The sequence below is a fragment of the Zonotrichia leucophrys genome, chromosome 6 (genome assembly GCF_028769735.1).
Source record: "Zonotrichia leucophrys gambelii isolate GWCS_2022_RI chromosome 6, RI_Zleu_2.0, whole genome shotgun sequence".
In the NCBI taxonomy this organism is placed as follows: Eukaryota; Metazoa; Chordata; class Aves; order Passeriformes; family Passerellidae; genus Zonotrichia; species Zonotrichia leucophrys.
In genome coordinates this window covers 20082597-20099305 of record NC_088176.1, presented here as the reverse complement: position 1 = coordinate 20099305, position 16709 = coordinate 20082597, and the positions used below count along the sequence as shown (strand labels likewise).

At 39.7% G+C, this 16709-nt stretch overlaps 1 protein-coding gene across 10 annotated transcripts in view; it reads left to right on the top strand.

The window, feature by feature from the left end:
- The window catches only part of USP54 (ubiquitin specific peptidase 54), a 91658-nt gene that overhangs the window by 22890 nt on the left and 52059 nt on the right, over positions 1–16709 (top strand). Inside the window, exon 1 of one of the 10 annotated variants that reach the window (XM_064717364.1) lies at positions 7685–7791. The exons of the other annotated variants lie outside the window; for them this stretch is intronic. The gene's annotated coding sequence lies outside the window, so the exon portion shown is untranslated. Of the gene's footprint in view, positions 1–7684; positions 7792–16709 lie in introns of those variants that run through there. 10 annotated transcript variants of the gene reach the window in all.

Below are 16709 nucleotides of genomic sequence, written 5' to 3'. Positions count from 1 at the left end.
TGCTTGGTATTCTGAATTGGTCTTTGTAGAGGGCATCCTGCATAGATAGATCAGCCCCAACAGCCTTTGTCCTGGAAAATGCATCATCCCAGATGACATATTAACAGTGGGCTGTTTAAAGGGATGGATATGTTAATCTGGCATCCCTTAAGACCAGTGCAGTCTTTAGGTCTGTTCGTGTATACTTGCTCTGTATCTTGTTAATGTATCCTTGTGCCTTCCACCTCGGGGAGGGGAAAGGGAGTGAATGACACATTTTGCAAGTGTTTACTACTCCTTTTTCTTTTTCTTCTCCCATATTTATGCAGACAGTATGGGTGTTGTGTCAGAAGCAGGTTTGTAGTCCAGGGAGACATTCCAACCATGGGACACCAGGCTGAGGTGAGCAAGTAGGTAATCCAGGGCATAGCAGGATTAGTCCACAGGGTGAAATCCAGTCAATTACTTTTCTACCTTAAAATCTCTTTAACTTTTAAGTATATTTTTTCATTACAGCACCTATTACTGTGACAGATGTGACTTTCCATAGATTTTTGGCAAGTGGCTTACAGTTTCCTCTCGATGTCATCACCTATTTCTTCCCCTTCTTGTTTGTATTTAGCATCTTAAGCCAGTTTAATTTCACTGGCTGTGAAATAAACAATAGTCATCATAAGATGTGATTGTGTATACTGTTGAAAAAGTCACTGAAATGTAAGCATCTGCAACAGCTTTTGTAGGTCCATAAAATTTTAAGAAGTAATGGCTGTTCTAATGAAATTATCAGAAAATATTTCAAGGTGAAAAGAAAGCTGATTCAAGAATTGTTTTTACTTCCCCTCTTCTTTCTAATGGCACATTTTCATAGAGGACTTAGTTTTATGAATTGCAAATAAAAGTTTGTTTAGGATACTAATTCCCCCATTGTGATTGGGAGGATTCCTGGAATCATGTGTGACATTGACTTTTATTTTCAACTCTTCAGTATTGTAGCATGGATTTAAATGCTCTTGGGAGTTCCATGCTATATATGTACATCCTGACTGCATATCAGTCTGCCAAGGTTCAGTCATAGGACAAAAATAAAACAGAACAGAAAATAATTAATGCAGAATGTGGAATTGTGGAAGAGAATATTTTATGAGTCTCATTACCTTCTCTATTACTATGGCTTTGTGATCTTGTTTTTTCTGTTAAATTAAGTGATACAAAAATAAAGTCAAACAGCCAGGCTTACTTTCATTTGGGTTTCACAATGATGCAAGATATTTTCCAAAGTGAATCTTACACCTTCAACCTGTCATCTCCTTTTTATGTCAGATAAGAGGCTGAAAAGCACTGGTTTTATTTGATGCAGGCATGTCAAACCAACTTGCACAATTTCCTTTCTCAAGATTTCTTGCAAGCCTTTTGTCAGGTACCAAAACATTGCTAAGATTCAAGGTTTACAGGTTGTGTGCTGTAATTTAGGGTCACAAAATTATGTAAGTTCTTGACTAGTGTAGGAAAAATGGATACAGATTTATCACTCCAGTTATGCTGGTTCTGTGCCATATGTGTGCTTTATGTAGGAAAAGTTGTTTCCTGACTTAATCAAACTATAAATTAATTCCTCAATAACGTGTGATCATATTTAAACCACAGGAAATGATTTTGTACCATGCATCTCAAGGCATTAAACTCTGTGTATGTGTGTCTTTCCCAGCTGCAGAGGTGACAGGCGACTTGTCTTTGGCTTTCAACACAGCATGGCATCACAGTCACTCAAAGAATGTGCTCATGCTTTGACCAAGAAATTTAATTTAGTGCTTTGCTTGATTAACAGGCATCTATAACCTGGTGTCTTACTTGCAGTCAAGAAGACCTTTTGCCCTCTCTTTTTGATAGGATATTTATAAAACATTCTTTGGCTTGGGTGCACTTACTGAGGTGGAAGTTACAAAAAGCAGGATGGATTAAATGCATTGCGCTGTGTTTGGCAGTCACTGGAAGGAAGTACGCAATAGAATTGCTTTTCTTATTTTTGTGGTGGTTTTGGGAGGGTAGTAGAAACAAGAAGTGCAGTAATTTGTGGTATTTGTGGTGTTAACCTCTGTGGTAAAGAGTGGTATTTAGATTCTTGCTTGTCTTTGGTAACTTGTAAACCCTGGCTTTTGTAGTCTTAGAGACTTCCCAGTGCTACAGGTAAAACTAGTTTGAGTCACTCTTAAGAGTTCCTAGATGTAGAAAGTCAAATTGCTAGCAGGATATGTTCATAGTAATGTGCTGAGGGTATTAGCACTTTGTTTTTCTCCCAGTATTTATTTTTTGGTTTTTGAGTCATCTGCCAAAAGAAAAACTAGTTTCGATGAGGAGCACTCTGCCTTCTAGCACACAAACATAAGAAATAAAATATCTTTTATCAATTAAGGGGAAAATATTGAGGGTATATACCAACTTTATACTCTTAAGATTATAAATGAGCGAGATTCATTTGTCAAGTATAAGGCTGTAATGGAATTATGACAATAGTACTCCTGATAGCGATGACTGGCCATCACCTATGAAGGAATTGTTTCCACTTTGATGCTATCAAGCTTGTTTTTGAACTAGTTTAGATTTTATTTGAGCAGATGTAGTCTAAACTAATTTAACTGTTTCTAGCACCCCAAGTTGCTCCACACAAAATACTTGTGGAGGCTATATAGGGAACACTGAGGAACAGATCTGACTTCAAACCACCCTGGCCTGTCTTTCCACCTGGCTGCTGTTTACCCTGACCAGGTTGTTGTGTTGCTGTGTTGAAGGGTTGCACAAGGATGAGAATGAGCAGTTGGGAGGCTGAAGGAAAATGGGGGCATAAAAGCTCTGTCCTCACTTTAGTCAGTGTCTGAGTATTGAAAAATATTTCTGACTCTCTTTTGGTAGCTATTACAACAGCTTGGTTTGGTTATTCTTTTACATGAGAAAAGGCAAAAAAAGATTTTTGTTCATCTTATAATTTAGAAGCTATTTGAATAGCTCTGGGTTACCTGACTTTAATAAAAAACCAAGTAACTGGGTTGGTAAGACAAAACAGAATGGATTTTTTTTTTTCAATATGAGTCCATTTGATTCTAAGGCTATGCTGATGAAGTAAAAGCAAGATTTTGCTGTGCCTCCCCACTCCCCAGACCTTATTTAAACAGTTGTCTTGCCATGTGGAAAAGGTCAGCTGAGTACAGCATATGTATTTGCCCAATATGTTTGAGCACATTGCCCTAAAGTTTGTTAAGACTGTTGTTAGATTTTTTTGGGTTTTTTCCATCCTCTTGAAAATTGCCCTGCTGATGTGGCAACATGAGTTTATCTTTCTTCACCCTCCTCATACCCTAAAAAAGAAATTATAGATGGTCATTGCTTTCTAGCCACAGAATTAACTTTTTTGACCTCAGAGATTTTCAGTGAAGAGGGCAAACATCTGTTTTCAGACTTCTTGAAAGTCCGGGGGGGGATGCATTCTCCAAGTTCAAACTTGAGTCCCAGAAGAACGTACTTACTTAAATGAAGGAGGCTAGAAAAGGTTAACCAGGGGGGTTAATTTGCACCAGTTGTTTTGAACTGATGTCTCCTGGAGTGCAGCTTTACTGTGGCTGCTTAAGGACAGGGCAGGGCAGGTGGCTGGGTCTGGAGTGGGTGCTCCTGCTCTCTCCTTGTTCAGCTCTCAGTGGAAGTGGCTCTTGGAAGTGGCTCACAGCTCAGTGCAGTTCTTGGAAGCAGTGGGAGCGTGAGGCTGGGGAAAGTACACAGAGTGACACAGTCTGCTGTTTCCTCAGTGCAGCAAAACTGCGCCTTCCGTCTGTGCTCCGGCTGCTGCTCAGCCTTCTGACTGCAGATGGAGGGGCAGCTTTGGTAGCTGGGTAGGAGGATCTAACTACAGGCCACTGTCAAGAAGCATTGTTCACTCGGCCTACTTTCCTGCTTTTGAGTGAGAAAGCTAATGAAAAAATAAAATTTCCATTGGTAGAGTTGTTTTTTGCCAACTGTTTTTTGCTGTCCTGTTTGTTATACGTCATTTTGCAAACTTACCACTGTTAGCATAAGGGGAGTGGAAGGGGCATGTGATGGTGAACAGACCCACCCTGGTAGCAGCTGTCAGCTTGGCACAGCTGTATCATAAAGCATACTGTAAGCTACCTGTGCTAGAAATTAGTGACTAGTACATCTGCATGGTGTCTTGACTTTGGTGGCAAAGCTCATAAAGAAGCTGCTGTAATTACTGTTTCTCTGCTCTGTAGTTTGCTGGTCTATGTTGTGCCACTTAAAAGTGCATACTGCAGGACTACTCTGTATTTTGAATAACTGAAATTTTAAAAGTAGCCCAACTTCATACTTCTATCTTCTGGTTATTTTCAACCTACATTATTTTCATGATTTGTAATGTGGTCCTACACTGACTGCCACTTGCAGAACAGAGCATCAGATGAGAATAGTAAGAATTGATCTGTGGAAGTCTGGCAGGATCTTCTGCAACCAGCTTCTTTGTTGCCAGTCAAGAAACTTCATCTTTACCATGTAGCATTTATTCCTGACAAACTTCTCCATGTAGACAAACTTAGGGTATTTAAACTGTACTAAGTGTGCTGACATTTACAGCTCGATGAGTGGGAGTGCTGTAGTGGATAATTATGTGAAGGTGAAGGGAAGGGCTAGCATAGCCTTTGCTAGGTAGGAAGCTAAAAGATATGCAAAAGCAGAAGGAAGCCAAAATCATGTGACTCTGCAGACATTTGGAAAATAACTCTTTTCAGTCGTAAGAGAATGGTTATTTCAGCTCTGTCATCTATACTTTGTTTCTTCAGGGTTTTTTTTAACTTTTGTTTTTGTAGTTTTTCTTGGCTATCTCTCTTTGTCTTGCCAGCTGTGAAGGTATGCTGTTGGCATGCATGCTTCTAACAGATGGGGTTATTTGCAAATACATTTGCTTCATATTGCTGTGTCTGAACCAAAGCAAAAAAGCAAGGAAGGCAGAGATTTCGGGCTCGTCTCTGTTGGTTTAGTCTGCCTGGCTTTCCTGCCTCATTGCTGAGGTAGCTGTGTGGATGGCTGTATAATTGCTACCATTGCTCTCCCAGTTGCCCTGAGGGCTGCAGTACTTGACCAGAACAGTTTGAGGGTTGCTGTGCTGTACTAATTTAGATGAAATGTTAGAAGAGTTGAAATGATTTCCACCCCCCCACCCCTTTCTTCCTGTTCTGTGCAGAAGTGTGGTAATTGCTCTGAGTTCTGTCATAGTTTGGTGGCAGTGAGTCAGATTCTTAGCTGGTATGTTTGGCCAAGTTTTCTTTTGCGAGTGCAGTAGCACTGTTGTTCCTCAGCTGGGGACCTGTCCCCCTGCTTCTGCTCAAGGCACGGGGCCCTGCTCGCTGTTTGAACTGTCAGACCCTCATCGGCACAGAGTGAACTCATATTTTCTGTCAAATGCAGAGGGATTTGTTTCAGTAGTAAAACACTATTGTCCTTTGCTGCTGTATGATTCTAAAAAGTTTTAATTATAGGTGTGATGGAAGCAGAACTGATCTTGCTTTCAAGAGAGCATTTAGAAATAATTTTCATGCTTTCATCAAGCACTGAAGTGTTGAAGAACTGGTTATTGTTTAGACAGGTAACTGGTAGTCTCCACTATCCACATGCTGAGGGACTGTGCAAAATGATGTCAAAACAGGTGTTTGAAAATGTCCAGTTGGATCCAATTGCCATTGGATCCATATTCCTTGCAGTTACTCAGGTATGTGTGGACTCCTGAAGCACTTTATCAAAAAGCTGAAATTGAGTTCCAAAATTATGGAAACTAAGGCAGAAGCAAATAGGAATTTGCAAACATCAATACCACAAAACTCTTGATGTAAGTGATTTAGATGCTTTTCCCCTTTTGTGAGCATTGGCCAGCATCACCTCATCAAGGAAGTCAGTGGAGTCATGGGGGATGCATGTGCTCTTTGTGTCTGAGGAGGAAAGGCAAATGCTTTGTGCCTTGGAAGGAGGAGGACTAAAGGAGTGTAGACGCCAGTGTTTTCTCTGCAAGAGTGCTTACCAACCTTGGGTTGTTGTTTTGTGGAAATAATGCCACTGTACTCTTGGTAAAATTCTACAGATATTTGAGAGTAAACATGCAGATCCAAGAAATAGGGTGAGACACCTGGAAGACTTGGTCACTCTTTCTGTATTTGGCATATTGCTTTTGCCTGGCAAAAGTCTGTGTTGGTGTTGCAAACTGTGTTTTTAAGTGATTTGGCTTCCTTGAAACAAGCTGTTTGAGGGAAGAGTGCTACAGACTTAACATGCTGTTTTAACCACGCACAGCTGTGGAGGAGGTTTGGAGCCCAGCATGATTACTGAACATTGGACTGGTTTTTGTTCACAATTATGGCACTGTCAGTGCACTTTAAAAAATTACTTTATTTGAAATTTGCTTACACTGAATCTTAAAAACAAAGTTGTGTAGAAGCATCATGAGGTAAAAGTGCTTGGAGTATTGTGCTTTTGCTGTATTTTTTCCTTTCTTGTTCTCCTATTTTTGTCCCTCCAAAAGTCTATCATTATGGAAAGACATAGTTAAAACTTGGCTCAGCCCCTTCTATCCTGCAAGACTAAATTGTTCTTAAGGCAAACCAATTTAATTATATTCCAAATGCTTCCTTTTTGCATTGTTTGTTTCTGTTAGGTAAATGGTCCCAGTAGGGATAGTGTCTTCAATTCCTTGTATGTCCAAAGCATTATTATGTTTCAATCTGATTCTGTTAGCAGTATATTGTGCTGGGGCAGCAAGACAATGGTGTGCATTGCTTTGGGGTTTTTTTTGTAACATAACCAAAGTTTTCTCTACAACTATTTTGGTCTTGGATGTACAGTAAGTCTCCCTGTCTGTGCTCGAAACGTGACTGTGTTAGAAGAACAAATTGATGCTGAATGCAGATGGCAGCCCTGTCCTGGAGCTGTAGTGTAGGAGTGTCTGGGAATAATTGTGTAGTAATGCTAATGCTGAGCTTATGGGAGGTTTTGGGCATAGGAAGCCGTTTTTTCTGAACAAATTTCTTTTTTCCGTGATCTGTATCACTGGCTTTGGGGATGGTTCCAGGAAGTGTCCTGCAGTAATTGTTCTTTGAAAAACTGCTCTTAAGTTTGTATTGCAACTGCAGGGCTGTAAACTGAGGGACCAAAACTGAATCTATCTTTCGAGTCCTTTCCATTTTTTTCTGTTAAATGGTGACATGTTGCTCCTGGTTATCAATTTCTTCTACAAGAAAACAATCCTTGACATTTAACTGCAGAGTCTGCAGGAGCCTCTCCAGTTCACTTGTCACACTGAGGGGAGCCCTGCCTTGCACAGGCAGGCTGCTGCTGTAAAATGAAGTCATCCCTTGCAGCCCTATCTCCCTCTCCTCTGCCCCCAGTCGGGTCTCTTTTATAAAAGGGTTTAGAAAACTCCTCCTTGCCTGGCCCTGTGTCCAGGGGAGAGAGCAGGGCTGGGCCTCTGGCCTTATCTCTGTTGTCAGAGCTGCCTGCCTGGTAGGTGGCAGCGGGGGCAATGCTTTTCAAATGAGACTTTCCTGTGCTTAGGGAGGCCCTTGTTTTTTTGTTTTAACAGCTTCCTATTGTTTGAAACAGCAGGTTATCCCCTCCCATGCTATTCTAGCTCTTTCCTGCTCCCTTAAATAATTTTTCTGTGCAAGTATTAATCAGAGCAGTTACTGTCACAGTGAGTCCTCAGTTTTCCTAACTCACTCTGATGTCCGGCTTCTGTTGTGATACCAGTGTGGAGTCCACACAATAAACAGAAAGCAGCTTCTGAAGGTAGGTCTTTCTGATTTTTAATTCAGCATCACCACCACTGTGTTGTGACTGTTTTGATTGAATTCAGGTTGTCATAGGAATTCTCTCCTACATATGGTACCGAAAGATAGAAAATTCTGCTTTTCAGTGTGGCTGACTTTTGTTTCTAAGATACAAAGAAAGAGTATTGCTTCACTTAGTTAATAGTTTGCTTTTCAGTGTTCCAGTCCTGCTAGCTAGTGGTGTTTCATGTGTACACTTTGTTTATGATTTTCTATCTCTGTGAAAAGTACTTTCTAAGGCATAAGCTGCCTCTGGTCTACCATACCATAACTTTTCTAATGGTATCCATGATAAATTTGAAGATAAAACCCATCAGAATCTCTTCTCACCATATCAATTGTTACAGCTGGAAAGGATGTTGGCAGTTCATTTCCCATCCCACTTATTGTACAGTTTAAGAATTACTTAGTCAGAAGCGCTCCAGACTGCTTTTTTGATAAGTTAGATGTGGTTTTCCTTCCCTCTACTTGTTGGATCCTGTGTAAGAAAGTTGCTAATGAAATGAGGTACTAAACATATGAGCTTTTCTATTATTTTAATGTACTGATTTGTAAAAGTAAACTTGCTTTATCTGTTTTCCTGATCCCCTGCCTTCTATCGAGTGTCTTGTTTCCAAAAATAGTAATAGTTTTGTGATTGTTTGAAGTCTGTCACTACTGTTTCATACTTTTTGCAGTTCAGCTTAGCAAAAAGTATGTATTTGTTTAAATTTCTAGATTGTAAAAAAAGAAACAAAAGCCCTCACAGTATTTTGATATATTTGGTTACACTAAGCAGAAGTTCTAATTCCACAAAATTATAAGTCCAGTTCTAGACTTTGTCATCAGAGAGGGTGAAGGAGGGGGAATAATCTATGTATCAGTTCCCATACTTGGCATTCAGTATAATAAACATTCTGCCTGTTCTAATGCATTCCAGATTGTTTTGAAGGAATGACTTCTCAGGCAGCCCAAAACAGACAAGAATTACAGAGACATTGATTATAATCTTCAGAGGCAGGATTCATCTGATCCGTACCTGGAAGATGAAGTCCCAATGTCCTTGCCCTAACTATAACTTCTTGATAAGCTGATTCAGGTCACTAACCTAGTAGGAAATAAAGCAAACCCCCTCCTCCTCTCTTGCCATCTCTCCAAATGTGCTAATCTTGTGAGCTGAATTTGCTTCTGTGAGCCCAAGTGTGAACTGCCTGCCCCAGAGCAGTCATGGAGGGATAAGTGCCCTCTTCACACTACTCTGGTGGCCCCAAGATTTTGGCTTCATTTGGTTATTTAATAAGGTTCCTCTCAGAGGCTGTTTGAGATTATACATCCTCTTTCTAGAACACTGTATTTCATGGGAGTTGGGAAGCCGTAGGCTTTTTCATTGCTATTATTATAACTGACAGTTCAGAAACCTCTTGGGGTTTTTTGATGGAGAAGTGCTGCAGTGGATATACAGAAGTTTGTGTTTTCTGAAGTTGTTAATTTATGATGTAGTTATGCCTATAGGTTATGACAGTGGTCTCAAGAGTTTTAGGTATCTTAAAATCCCAAACAGGATGATTCCAGGTTAAAGAGTTGTCTGTTTAAGGCCAGAGAAACATGACAAACAGCCTGAGGAGTGAAGGAAGCAGACTGTGGTGGCTGTCAGGTTGAACAATGGTTTTGGCACACCTGCTGCTTTGCTGCTGAGCTTCTCTGTGTGCTTGGCAGGAAAGGAGTGATTTGGAGGATAACCAGATAGTTTTGTAGATGTTTTTGGTATGTTTCCATCTTCTCTGAGGGAGAGAAAACAGAAGCACTTGCTTTATAATGTAACTAATGGTTGGTTGAAGACTGGAACCATAAACTTTTGGGGCAGGATTTAATAATGCACTTAGAAATGTGGAAGTCAACATTTTGCTAAACTTGAGGACCCTTAGAAGGGAGTGCAGGGAAACTGATTTACCATGGGAATAGTTGGATATAGTCAAAGCAATGTGTTAGAGAAATTTATACTCGTACTGCCCCTCTGAGTAGACATAAATATAATCAAGAAGAAAATTAAGAGAGCTGAAACAAATGCATTTGGAAGATGTTTTACCAGTATGACAGTTTTTCAACTCCACCATGTTCCAACTGATATTGTTCCCTTGATGCTTCTCCTAGAAGTTGACACAGATGTAAGCTGTGAGACCAGATTACCAGATTACAGTCATATTAATGGTCTTTTTAAGTGACTGAAAAAGCTGGAGAAATTTCCTTTTAGTCTAGCAAAGAAAATGCCTCTAATACTGTACCTGTTTGCTCAAGTTCAGAGCAGTTTAACATCAAATTGAGTGAGCTCAGTTCTGATGGATGAGAAATGTAAGATTTTTCCAGATCATCCACTTACTGGCACGTGTGCATGCACACGTGTGCATGATTTATTTTATTTTCTTAATTACAGAGGAAGGATGCATAGACTCTTAATCTGGATAAAATATTCTTATTTTTTCCTGTTTCCCTTACAGGTGTGTGTATAAGGAAGTGTTGTATGAGACTTGTAATGCTGGTTAAGCAAGGGATAATAATTATAGTAACAGTGTTTCTGAATGCTTTTGTCTAGTATTGAAGGAAGATTTTGTAAATTATTTCTCAAAACAGTATTTATCTTGGTGTAATAACATAACTGAAAATACCATTGTGGTGTGGTAACCCTTGATAAGGATAGCTGTTACAGATGTTGCTTTCCCAGATGTCAGGTGATTGTTCCTTGAAGCCCAGTTATTCTAATGGGAGAGGACTTCTAAACAGGACAGTGTTTGGTTTTGTCCTTTTGTTGCCTTGCTGGTGCTCTGGATCTGAATTGTTTTCTGCCCCAAGTTGCTAATGCAACAGTTGCATCTCTTCAGCAGCTTCTTATGTTGCCAGCATATTGTCTGGGGAATTCTGGGGAAAACAAGTTCTATTGTACAGCCTTACAATGCCTGTAGATGCGAGCCTGGAGCAATATCAGCTGCTCTGGCGCTAACAGAATTTGGCAAGAGAAGGTGTGGGCAACATGTGACTGCTTTGCAACTGGAAGGTGAAGATCCTGTCCTGTGACCAGCTCTAGGGGATCCCAGTGTAGGGAGTGGTGGCTGTGTAACCTGTACAGGAGGCTGCAGGAAGAGGCAAGCCTTAGGGACCATTTTGGATTGCCATGGCAGGATATGGAGTCCTCCACAGTGTTTGAGATGGATGTGCCTAGCCCTTCTGCTGTGGTGAATTCCCAAAAGACTGACAGGATTTTAACATCAGAAAAGCCGTATTTTATTTAAATAGTAATAGAAATGTTACTTTTTTAAAAAGAAGAAGTTTAAAAAAATCTAGAGAATACAAAATGGAAATAGGCTCGTGTGCAAGTTTCTTGTTACCAACTATGTCTTGCTTGCCCAGCCTGTCAGTCACTGAGTGGTCCCAAATGTCTTACAGGAAATTTTGTGCTAAAAGTAGCCATAGCACACAATCCCTGGAGCTTTCATCTTTGAACAGCCTTGGTATCTCCCCAGGAGGGCAGGATAGGACTCTGCCCCTGCCCCCTGGGGTGCTGCATGGCATAGCCACACTCTTATTAAAGTATGGCACCCATAATTAAAAGCCAGAAACCAAATGCTTACATAAATGTTATCATCCTGAGACCCAGTTAGTTTCCTGTGTCCTGCTGTGTGTGCTGGAGTGGAAGAACCCCTAAAGCTCCTGTTGTCTCTTGCCTGAAACCTTTCCCCAAAGCTTCTCTGTGCTCCAGTGCTGTTCCCTGAGGTGCTTTGCTTAGGGAGTGGCACACATCATTGTAGGCTGGGCATTTTTTCTCTGTGGTGGAAGAAAAAAGATGAACCACGTACAAAGAATATAAGACACGAGTTTAGGAAGCTGTGCTTTCTAAATTTCATGTGTTCTGTGCTGGACTAAGCCAGAAGCTGCTTAATCCTTTGTGCTTAACATTGCAGCACTCCTGGGAGTCCCTATTTAAAGGGTATGTGCGTTGTCTTTAGTTTCACATGTGATTTCAGCCAGTGTAAGATCAGATTTGGGAGAGCAACAGAAGTAGCTGCTTGCTTTTTTTGTAGAGCTCAAACCCACAGAAACATTGAAAAAGTTAAATTACTGCTGAAAGGAATTAAACTGAATCTGTAAAGTAAAATCATACTTTTTTTTTTAACAATGCAGGTTGAAATCTTATTGTCTGATGTTGAGCTAGACTGCAGTTTTCTCTAGATACTTTTTCAGTGTTGAAATTAGTAGCTTTGACATTTGTTGTTGGCTGGGTACTTTGCAGTGCTGTCAGAACAGGCCTCCTTTTTGTGTATGAAAGCAGGTGTACATATCCTTAAATTTGCTCCTTGTCAGTCTGTTTTAAAATAACAACAGCAAGAGCTTTCATTAGAGGTGTTTTCCTTTCCACATGTACTAGTTGGTTAAATGTATTACAACTTTCCTGGGCACCTTCAGAATAGTTTTAATTATATCTTTAACAGGTTTCTTCAGTTGCTAAGAAAAGAGCTCTTGTGACCTACCTCTTCATGGTCTTTTTCTGCCAATGAGCAACCCACAAATAATCTGGAAAGGCCCCTTTCAGGGTATATAACTTCCTCTTGAGTGCTTTCTGGGGCTTGGGGTTTTTTTCTGGCTGGGAGATGTTTTGGTTTTTTTGGAGAGGTAAGGCGATTTGGGTTTTTTGTTTATATGAGTTTGGGGTTTTTTGGTGGGTTTTTTGTAGGGAGGTTCTGTTGCCACTCAGTTGGGTCATTTTATTGCCAGGCAGAGAAAAAAAAAAAAATCAAAGCTGTTGACATCATTCTTCTTTTTCTTACCCCAACACCCAACTGATCTGTTCAGTTTGTATTATACTGCATTTGCACAGCTTCTGCTTCTGTGACCCATTAGGACAGAGGCTGCTTGTGCTTAACAAGAGTCTCTTTCATGCTTTGTGGATCTCTCCAGGCCACAGCAGGACACAAAATAATCCCTTTTGCATTTGGTGGTTTCACAGTACTTTTCTGGTGAAGACAAAATAACATTTCTGAATGAAAACAATAGCATCATCTCCATAAGCCTGGTTTTGATAGAAGGAAATTGTTATTGTTTCTGCATCTTATAAAATGAACAACAGTTTGTTTGGGTTTTCCTTCCTCAACCCATTACTTACAGATTTTAATATTTTAAAATCTTGGAAAGAGTGTTAAAAGTTTTTTAAGTCAGTATGTAATTACGGTAATGTCTGTTAAGACTTAGACAACCAGTTTTTTTGAATCCTAACTTAAAAATTTGTATTTGTATTTTGAATTCAGTGAGGCCAGATTTTGTGAAAGTTCATATGCAATCTCATGGCTTCACCTTATTATTAGTTCTAACATAAAAGATACTTATTTCAGAAAACATGTTTGTACAACAACCTGCACACATGAAGCTTTCATTTTTGTATACTAGGCATATATTATCTAATGTTTGACCAAGTATCCTTTGTCTATTTTAGCCATCTACTCCAGCTTTCCCATTGTGAGATCTGTTAAACTTGACTGTAAGGCTTTTTTTTACTATCTTTCAGAAGATGTTTTATGCCAGAAGAATTCAAGCAATTTATCTATTTGTAAGGGGCTTCTCAAAGAAAGTAAAATTTCGAGTAATGGAGGTAGCTGAACATCCTGTTATAAAAGGGTTCCTTCCCTGTGTTTGTAGAAACCATTTCATGACTTCACCTATGTTTGATGTTTAGCTCTGAGTTCAGGATTGTTGTGCATTAAGTTGTTATTATCCTCTTTTTTCAAAACTCACAGAGACCTGTGAAATGGCTCTTTAGTTTTTAAGGTCTGTGGTGGACTGAGTCTGCAGCTGGGCAGAGGCACAGCATGCCCTTGGCTGTTGGTTCAGCCACCGATGGACTGGTTGGCAAGGTCTGCTCTGGGGCTGCAGGAGCCACAGGGAGGCCATGGCAGCATAATCCAAACACTTTATTTGCTACTTGGGGTTGAAAAGTCTTGAGGTATGGTCGTGTCTATTTGCTTTATATTCAGGAAAGGATAGGACCCAGCTCATCAGCTTGCAGAGACAGTCTTTCCTCTGATTTCCCTCAATGCATTGGTCAGATGTTTTCTTCTGCTGGCCTCCTACTTGTTCAGTTCCACTACCCCTGCTTGTCTGTTCCAGGTTGTTGGTGAGGTGTTTGGTGCCACTGCATATTTTCCCCAACCTGTTTGTTTTACTCTTCCATATGCTATTAAGTGCTGTTGGATATGGGATGTTCTGATTAAGTAAGCTTTTTCTTGTGGTGTGTGCAAGTGTTTTTCCTACTAAAGTTCCAAAGTCTTCATTGAGTTTCACAGCAAATGCTTCTCTATACAGAGCCAAACGAAGCAAAAATGAGTTTCCCTGTTCTTATTAGTTATACTTATTCTTCTAAGACTACATAGTAATGATCTTAAACTCAGCTTATGCATGCGTGTGCACACTCGTGATTCTGCTGAAATGTTATTTATAGCTATACAGCACAGATGATTGCTTAAAAAAGAAGAATAATCAGCATGTTGTGCATGCTGAGAGCATTTGCTTTATATCTTTATGTGAAGTATGAACCTATATAATGTTCTGCAGTGCAGCAGTGCTCCTTCTGCCTGTCAGTTTTAGTAAAACAGGAAAAAAATGATGTAAGCATTTAATACTGGGAGCCAGCAAAGGCACTATAAACTGCTGCTCACTCTGCCTTTACTCTGTTTTTGTGAGTTCCCCTATACTACTTTAATTTTGCACCTTGGTGTGTTATTAGTCTGTCAAGAACCTGAGAGTTACAATCTGTCTTGGTACATGATAATGAGGGTATAGATAAAACACAAAATACAATGAACTAATACTTTCATCTAGAACTATTATTTTAATACCAAATACTGTCCTGAGCAAAGAAGGAGGGAATAAATGCATTTATGGCACTAACAAATGCATTATCTGGCCCCAGCTGTTGATCACAAGGAAGGTGGGAATTGTCAGTGGAAGTTTTCACTAGCCAGTGTTATCCAAAGGTCCATTATGTGCATATGTTGAGGAAACTGATTTCTGCCCTGGATGTCATCTTTCCCCTTGAGCACTACCAGGAGAGAACAGTGCATTGCAGATTTTGACTTTGAGATTCTTAGCACATCAGCAGAAAGACCTGTTTTTCCACCCAAACGCTGTCCATCTGTTTGATCACAGTTTGTTGCTACTCTCAATGTGTTGCTGCCTTGGCTTAATCTTTGTTGTGTTTCCTTTGAAACAAAAAGTACTAATGGAGCCAGACTTCTTCTGTTTGCCTGTTTTCCTGCAAAATCTGTTTCTTGTGTGGTTGTTAATCTGTATGGATATGTGTGTATTTCCACATTCAAACAGATCAGAAATCATTGGTTTATAATAGAGTTCAATAGAACAGAGGGGTTTGGGGTGCTGTAATGTGAACAGTGTATGATTTAGGAGTTGATTGCTACTGACTTCTGCTTAAAGCAAAAAAAGGTGTGAAGATTGACAGAACTCACAGTTACAACAAGGTAGCAGTTACAGATGAAAATCTGCAAGGTCAGGAAAAGAATGGCAGCAGGATTTTAGGATTTAAAAAGCTACCAGTCATTAAGCCATATGTTGTTGAATACTGCTGACTACTTCTGGAATCCTTTAGGGCTTTAAGTCATTGTTGGACTGGAATTCACAAGCCAGAGTGCAAATCTCTTGGTTTTTTGGACCAGTGCTGTTATCAGTGGAAGAGAGATGAGTTCATTTGTTAATAAGGTGCCATATGAAAATGGGCCTTGAAAGCTTTTGGCAATAGCTGATGGCTGTAAAATACAGAATTTTGCAATCCAAGTGTTTATATCTGGAGACTGAATCAAATACTAAATTAATCTTGAAGCTTTGGTTTGGAAAGTCAAGGTAAAGATTTGGAAAGAGAGTAACTGGTAGCAAGAGGCTGACTGAGCTCTTGCTTGAGTCAAACCAGAACCTTCCATTTCACCAGAGGGTTGACAGCTGCCTATTTTTCATGTTTTCCTGTGTTACACAGGATTGATTAGTGATATTTAACTACTTTTGAGCAATTGCATAACATTTGAAGCTGCTGTGTTTTTCCATTTATCCAAATTCCACAAGTTCCATGCAGAGTGGGATGAAAAGCTGATTTCACTCTACCCTTGTTCCTTGAGAAATGTCTAGCACCAGCCTGGGGTAAGGTAGAGTGTTTTTTAAATATAGGCCTGGGAGAATAAAGTTATATTTCATATAGAAAGAAATAGAAAACTTGAGGATAAGCACTTTGGAAATCCAAGTGAGTTAAAATGTAGGCTTTTATTATCATGTACAGCGATCTTATAGCTGAACAACTGTGAAGGGTAGATCTGAAGGGAATGTAGATGGTTTTGAAAGGATTTGAGTTTACTTAGGATTGGGCAGATTTTCTTAATTTTATATATATTCTTTGCCTCTCCAACTATCAGAGAAAAGTTGCTGATACAAAAGGGTTGTGTAACATAAAGGTGGCTGCTGCTTCCAAAGGATTTTGGAATTAAAACCAGTGGGCTCATCTGCCTCCATTCCCTGTAACCTCCACAGCCAATTCATCTGCTGAAAGTACCATGATGCATGAGATCAATGGTTATTAATATACTGCTTTTTCTGTCAGTAGAACCATTGTCTGGGGAGCAAAATGTGTTTTGTTAGTTAGGCCCACAGAAAGTAAATTATGTTGCATTTGCATCTCTTTAAGTCTGACCTCCACTCTCTCATTGTTTGCCTTTGAACAGACAATAGCAGTCTTTAAGAAGATATGCTTTACTTTAGAAACTTCTAGATCATCTTACAGGTTAAGTAATTGTTGATCAGAAAAGGCTGTAATGCTGGCTTTAGATATTGAGAATTGCATTTGGGCTTTTAATTTAT